The sequence below is a fragment of the Talpa occidentalis genome, unplaced genomic scaffold (assembly GCF_014898055.3).
Source record: "Talpa occidentalis isolate TD23 unplaced genomic scaffold, MPIMG_talOcc4v2.1, whole genome shotgun sequence".
Classification (NCBI taxonomy): domain Eukaryota; kingdom Metazoa; phylum Chordata; class Mammalia; order Eulipotyphla; family Talpidae; genus Talpa; species Talpa occidentalis.
In genome coordinates this window covers 105,240,240-105,248,014 of record NW_026555331.1, presented here as the reverse complement: position 1 = coordinate 105,248,014, position 7,775 = coordinate 105,240,240, and the positions used below count along the sequence as shown (strand labels likewise).

General features: G+C 40.7%; 1 pseudogene; it reads left to right on the top strand.

Annotated features, from left to right (window-relative positions):
* Window positions 1-2,490: 2,490 nt before the first annotated feature.
* LOC119250216 (26S proteasome regulatory subunit 10B-like) overlaps window positions 2,491-7,775 on the top strand; it is a 113,419-nt pseudogene continuing 108,134 nt past the window's right edge.

Genomic DNA, 7,775 nt, shown 5'->3' with positions numbered 1-7,775 from the left:
AAGATGAAGGAAATGTCACAGACAAAAATATATCTTAATTTCAGCAAAGAAGTTGACATCTGTGGACAAGAATAACATGAATGACAGTATAGTTGAGTAGATTTGTAGCTGGCTGAACAACTCTATCCAGGAAAGTGGAATGTTTGATGAATCACTGCCTACCCAAAGGGCAGTCACCATGGCAGACTCCCAAGTGCTATCTATGGTTTATCCAGTCCAAAATTTCACTTAATGATGGATGAAGACACAAAAGACATGCTTATCAAAACTGCAGGTGTGACAAACCTGGGAGAAAAGCCTAATTCATTAAATGTCAAACAAACTTAGAGAGGGAAAATGATCTCAAACTAAAAGAACAGACTGACATGAAAAAAAAATTAATAGGAATAAATGTAAAATCATCCATTAAAAATCAAATGCTAAAGTAGGGAGTACAGGAGACTGAGGTTAAAGCAGTTTTGTGAAAAAAAAAATTACCAGGAATTTTAAGTGACTGAACACAATACAATCTATTATAGTAAACTTCAGATCTCTTTAAAGCTCTATGAAAACCATGTTGACTTCATAGATTAATAAAATTTTGTTTATTTTCAGCAGAAGTCCTTTTATGATCACCCAGGGTAGTCAGCCCAAAGTAAAGAACCCTGGAATAGTATAATTAGGCCACCATCAAAACTACATTAGGGGCCTCCCTGGTGGCGCAGCGGTTGAACGCTGGGTTGCGAAGCTGCCCGCAGCCTCTGCGGCGCCGGTTCGATCCCCGGCTGCTCCCCGGCCACCAGAGGAGGGTCCCACATGGTGCGCAGACCTCTCCTGCTGCCCGCTGCTCCTCAGCAGTGTACTTCGGTCCTTCTGCCTGCTCTGCTCCCCGCTCTGGCTCTGGTGAATTCTCTCACCTTCCCACGCTTCTGACTGTACCCAGTGCTTGTATAAACAAGAAATAAATAAATCTTTAAAAAAAAAAAAAACTACATTAGACCATGTGCTTTATCAAAATTGTAATATCAAGACAATGGAGATTATAGACTCAAAGGCCTTGGTACATCTTAATTACAATCTTCAGTTTACAGAATTCAGTTGTATGTTGAGCCTGAAAGCTGTAACACCTTTAATGGTGAAGGTTCTGGAAGTATGTTAAATAAAAAGCATTTAATGAGATATGAGGCATTTTCTCTAAAAAAAAAAAAAAAAAAATTAGGATAAACAAAATGACAGCCTCCCAAAATTTGAAGGCTGCCATTTTTAAAAACATGCAGACTTATGCTCCATAGTAGCCCTATCCAGTGGACTAGTCACATATATAATGCCAGTCACATATGTAATTTTAAATGTTTTTGTTGCCACACTTAAAATAAGAAACAGGTGAAATTAATTTTAATAATACATTGCACTTAACTCATTACCTCAAAACTGTCATTTCAACATGTAATCAGTATAAATTTTTTTCATATTGAGTTTTTGAAATCTGGTATGAGTTACATTACAAGTGCTCCATAGCCAGTGTGGGTAGTGGCTACCATATTGGACAGCATGGCTCCATAGCTTCCCAAGGCAGAAGAGAAACAAATTGCAAGTTGTTGGAGAAGGAAAAGTTTCTAATAAAACTGTCCAAAATCGGAAAGAGCCCCTGATAGAATGATGAGGTCTCTGTCATGGGATATCTTTTAATTAAGACTAGGCGACCACCTGTCAAGGACAAGTCAGGTGTTTCAATATGGGGTAGGAGCAAGAAGCATACTATTAAAGTCCATTCTCAGTCTGAGGCTCTAATTCTATGCCTGTCAGATTTTGGAATTGAGATTGTTTGAACTACCAGTTTTATGATATTCTAGGGCAAGTGGTCAATCTGATTTTTTTAGTAATAAAATTGTTCTTGATTTACCATTTATTTATTTATTTGTGTTTTTACACCTTGGTATTTATATATACCACACCACACCCACCAGAAAAGTCCTAGCGAAACAGGGGTATAGTGGTGCTACAGCAGGGTCTAAAGACAGTGGCCAGGGAGAGGACATGTCACTGGGGATTTTCATCCTTGCACACAATTGCAAGATCACTCAGGTTCAAGGAACAACAACAATGGGGTTTATTCAACAAATAGGGTAAATAAAAAGTTCTTAGGTCCACAAGGAGCCAGCTAGCTCACCTTAGAGAGGATCCATGGTGTCCAGAAGTTGCGAACAAAAGGTAGCTCACTCAAAATGGTGCCAGTCCGCCCAGGAGGGCCTGCATTACATGCCATGGCAGCAAGCAATGGGTCAGGGTCCAACTCACCGCAGCTGGAGTTGCTCACAGGCAGGGCCACTGAGATGACACCGAAGCAGCCCGCAGTGACAGTTTGAATTTCGGAATTGCCAGCACCCAGATGCTGGACCAGACAGCAATGGAGGCAGCAGCAGTGCTGGACGGTGAGATACACTGAGTTTACAGCTCTCAGAAGTGACCTGGACACTGAATGCTGATCACCCTCAGCAGTGCTGGGCAGCAATGGCCAGTGTTAGAAATACCAGCGTTAAGGCTTTTTGTGGATTGTTGGCCTGCACCGACAGCAGACGGCTCTTTGAGACACCAGGCCACACTCAGGCGGTGGCGGTGGGACCGGGGCAGATGCAGCCGCCTGGTGGCTGCAAATACCTTCAACTTCTCGGGAGGTCGGCCGCCAGATGCTGCGTCTTTCTTTTTTCTTTTTCATTCCTCGGAGGCCAGGCAGCGCTCTGAGCGAGCTCTGGCTTGGCGCTCACAAGCCAGCCGGCGCCTGGGGGAGGGGCTGCCCACAGGCTGCAACTTCTGGGCTGATGAGGAAAACCGCAGCACTTTTCTAATGGGTCCCGAGTTTAGCTGGCCTTGGGAAAGAGAGCCAGTCTTATATTTTTCTTTTTCTTTCTGGCTTATTTCGCTGAGCATCATCCCTTCCAGCTCCATCCATGTTGCTGCAAATTGCATGAGTTTATCTTTTTTGATTGCTGAGTAATATTCCATTGTGTCTCACTCATAGCAGGAATTTAGAAACCCTAAATAAGGGACCAGGAAAAAGACTAATTATAATAAAGTAAAAATCAAAATCAACAAGCAACTATAAACCAGAGACACACTGGGGGTGTGGACAGGGAGTAGGATCAAAACAAAGGGGGGTGGGAATTGTATGGGGACTATAACCAAGATGAATATGCATACATTGTGCAAAAATGAAAAATGATATAAAAATATATAAAATTAAAATAATAAAAATAAATAAATAAGAGAGCCAGTCTTGCCCACAGGCCACACTGCAGACCCCGGTTTCACTAATACCATTCACAACTATCAAATCAACCCCACTTGACCCCGTCCATTGTTCCCTCTTCCCGCCCCTCTGGCATTGCCTTTTTTTTTTTTTTTCAAAGATTCATTTATTTATGCATACAAGAGTTGATGTGTAAGCCAGAGGTGCAGGGGGTGAGAGGAGTCACCAGAGACAGAGTGGGGAGCACAACAGGAGGAATTGTAACAGGGTGGTCCCCAGGAAAGGCGGAGGTTCCCTGCCCCTCCCAAGGGAGGGGGGAGCTGAGCAGGAAGAGAGGAAGCTGCAGAAGAGACTGAGTAAGGAAGGAAGCAGGATGGAGCAAGGAGACCTGGAGGAGGCGCATGGAGCCTAGAGACACGTGAAGAAACTGCGCTCGTCTTTTGGTCGTGGACTGGGTGACACAGATGTGGGTGAGACCCGTGGGGAGGTGACAATGGCAGCTTTTATCTTGATGTTGATTTTGCTCTTTTCCTTCCGGGCTTGTCTGGTTGTTTGTGACCCTTTTCTGTGGGTCCCCACTGGAAGATGCTTTAGACTTGTGGCAGGCTTTGGGGCCTTGTTCTGGGCCAGTCCCATATGGATGGACTTTTACCCACGAGGGGATGGGTAACTTTGGGTGCTTCATTTAGAAACTAGACTTTTTGCCTTACCTGTATTGTTTCCTAGTTTTATTAAAGTTCCTTCCCATTAAAGTCTCCTATGTTTTGTGTTGATGCGGCGGATGGCAGAACCCTTTTAGAATAGGCAGGTTTGCGGGGTTTGGGCTGCCCCTCTCCCTGTCCTATAACAGAATGACTGAAATATACTGCTGAGGGGAGCAGAGGTGAGTCAGGAGAGGTCTGCTGCACTATGTGGGTAGCTCCCTGGCTGGGGATCAAATTCCATGCTACAGTGGCTGTGAATAGCTTCATAGTGCTGAGACGTAACCCCTTGCGCTACCAGGGAAGTCCCATCTTAGAATGTGGGTTATTTTTGTTATTTTGTTCATTTTGTTTATTTTTATTCCACATAAGGGTGAAATCATCCAGCTTTGTGTTTCTCTTTCTGATTTATTTTACTCAGCTTAATCATCTCAAGTTCCATCCATGATCTAGCAAAAAGCAAGAATTCATCTTTTTTATTTAGAGTTTATTTAGAGTAGCATTCTGTTGAGTATATGTACTACAACTTCATCCAGTCATTCAGGAATGAAATTGTTGGCTTCTATGGTATTTCTATTTTTCATATTTAAAGGAATCTCCAGACCCAGCCAGACTTTCTCAAGCAGATCCTACCAATCTAGTTATGCAAATGCATGGCACATCTTACACCAGAGCCAATTTGCCCCCTGCACCTTCTATTGTGGAGTGCAGTCTGTTATCCATGAAGACAATCCATGTACTTGGCACAGGCTCTAACATGTGGCTAACAAACTATTATCGCGTCATTGAACTGAGCTCAGTCTGGAAATAACCCACCTAGAACATGTGTCTAACACACATACTTAATTGTACTCATCAACCAGCTTGCCTTTAGTTCCAGTTTTGCATTAAGTTTCTTAACAGAAACGAAGTGAGTAGCTGTGCTAAGAACTTTGTTAAGAAAGGCCCTTCTCTGGAGGGAAACTGGAAGTGCTATTCCAAAGGACAGCTACCCACAAAAGAAGAGCATTTGCTTGTGTTTAACCAGTCACAGTCCCAGCCCTTATAGTCTGCAAAAGCTAATGATTGCATCAACATACAATCACTCTGACCCAGTTGAATAAGCACTCTGTGTTTGAGAAGCCATCCTAGTTCTCCTACACCACAGTCTGGAGAAGCTAAAAGCTCTGGTGGGAAAGAGGATGAGGTGTGGAGGGAGACTGCCTGAGTTCAAGACCCACTCGTGACTCTCACTACCTCTGTGACTTTGGAAGAGTTAAAAGTAATACCTTGCTTGGTAACATCAAATCACCCTTTTCACCAAGATACTGATCTGTGATTAGTCTAGTGTTTATGAAACCAAAAGTCATACCCAGAGTAAGAAAAAAATATTGGGGGGAGTTGGGTTCACTGATGATACTTTATGAACATCACTGATGTTTCTCATTTTTAAAAAATGCTTTTACTCTTCCTAAGTATAGTACAGAAAATTGGCAAAATATATAAAAGTATTAAAAAGAAAATTTAAATGACCCATTATCCTACCACCCAAAGAAAACCACTTAACATTTTTGTTGCTCACTTCTACACTTTCTTTGAAAACTGTAGTTCCTTTTTTATTGTTTTGCCACAGTTCACAATACGTAGGAGTTTGTTTTGTTTATATTCTACATATGATATTGTCTGATATTTGTCTTTATCTGATTTTTTTCACTTAACAAAATTACCTCAACTTTCATGCCTTTTTGTCACAAAAGGCAAGCTTTTATTTTTTTTGAGTTCAGTAGTATTTCTATTTTTCAGAGTTGAATAGTAGTATATCATATATAACATATCTTTTTTATCCAGTCTTTGGTTTGATGTTGGTGATGAGGTTTTGGGTTCAAAGAACAGGTCTCTGAGTTACCTCAGAGAAAAGTTTTAGCAGAGTTCCCCTTTCAGTGGCACATAGTAATTTTATGGTGTGTTTACCCAGGAGATAAAGAAGTTTGCACAGACACAGGCAGGCAAAGTTACATTTTTTTTTTCCTTTTTTTTTTTTTTATTAAATAATAAATTTTATTGTTATATTCCCCATACAATTGCAGCCCCCCCATTCTGACCCCAATCCCTCCCCTCCCGCCCCTGCCCCCTAAAAGTGTCTGGGTTCATAGTTTTTTGTTGATTTTGATTTTCACTTTCTTATAGTTATTCATTTTCCTGGTCCCTTATTTAAGTTTTCTAGATTCCTGCTATGAGTGAGACCATCTGGTATTTTTCTTTTTCTTTTTGGCTTATTTCGCTGAGCATGATCCCTTCCAGCGCCATCCATGTTGCTGCAAATTGCATGTGTTTATCTTTTTTGAATGCTGAGTAATATTCCATGGTATATATGTACCACATCTTCTTGATCCAGTCATCTATTTTTGGGCATTTGGGTTGTTTCCAAAGCTTAGCTATTGTAAACAGTGCTGCTATAAACATAGGGGTGCAGGTGTTCTTTGGAATTGATGTTTCTGTGTCCTTTGGGTAAATACCTAGGAGTGGAATTGCTGGATCATATGGAAGCTCTATGTTTAGTAGGTCCAGAAATCTCCACACAGCTTTCCACAGTGGTTGGACCAGTTTGCACTCCCACCAACAGTGCAGAAGAGTTCCTTTTTCTCCACACCCTCGCCAACATTTGTTGTTGCTAGTTTTTTTAATATGTGCCATTCTCACTGGTGTAAGATGGTATCTCATGGTAGTTTTGATTTGCATTTCCCTGATGACAAGTGATGTTGAACATTTTTTCATATGCCTGTTGGCCATTTGCATTTCCTCTTCAGAGAAGTTTCTTTTTAGCTCTTCTGCCCATTTTTTGACTGGATTATTTTCTTTATTATTGTTGAGTCTCATCAGCTCTTTGCAGATTTTTGTGATCAGTCCTTTATCATTAGTGTTGGGTGCAAAAATGTTCTCCCAGTTGGTGGGGTTTCTCTTTGTTTTTGTTATTGTCTCTTTTGCTGTGCAGAAGCTCTTTAATTTGATGTAGTCCCAGCTGTTTATCTTCGCCTTCACTATCACTGCTTTGGGTGATGTGTCTGTAAAGATGTCTTTGATGTGCAAAGGCGAAACACTACGTGTTTCGCCTATATTTCCTTCTATATATTTTATGGTTTCAGGTCTTATGTCTAATTCTTTAATCCATTTTGAGTTGATTTTTGTGTATGGTGTGAGGTAGTGGTCAAGCTTCATTCTTTTGCATGTAGCGACCCAGTTTTCCCAGCACCATTTATTGAACAAACTTCTTTGCTCCAATGCATAGTCTTTGCTCCTTTGTCAAAGATTAGTTGACCATAAATCTGTGGGTTTATTTCTGGATTTTCTATTCAATTCCATTGGTCTGTATGTCTGTTCTTGTTCCAATACCATGCAGTTTTGATGATTATGGCTTTGTAGTATAGTTTGAAGTCTGGGAGTGTGATGCCTCCATTCCCTTCTTTTTTTTTCAGGAGAGCTTTGGCTATTCGGGGTTTTTTGTGATTCCATATGAATTTCATCAATAATTGTTCTATTTCTTTGAAGAATGACATTGAAATTTTGATTGGAATAGCATTGAATCTGTATATTGCTTTCGGAAGGATGGCCATTTTAATAATGTTTATTCTTCCAATCCATGAGCAGGGGATATCTCTCCATTTCTTTGTGTCTTCTTCTATTTCTTTTAACAGTGTTTTATAGTTTTCTTTGTATAGGTCCTTTACCTCTTTTGTTAGGTTTATTCCCAAATATTTGATTTTTTTTGTTTCAATAACGAAAGGGATGGTTTTTTTGATTTCTTCTTCTTCAGATTTATTGTTTGTGTATAGGAAGGCTACTGACTTTTGCGTGTTGATTTTGTATCCTGC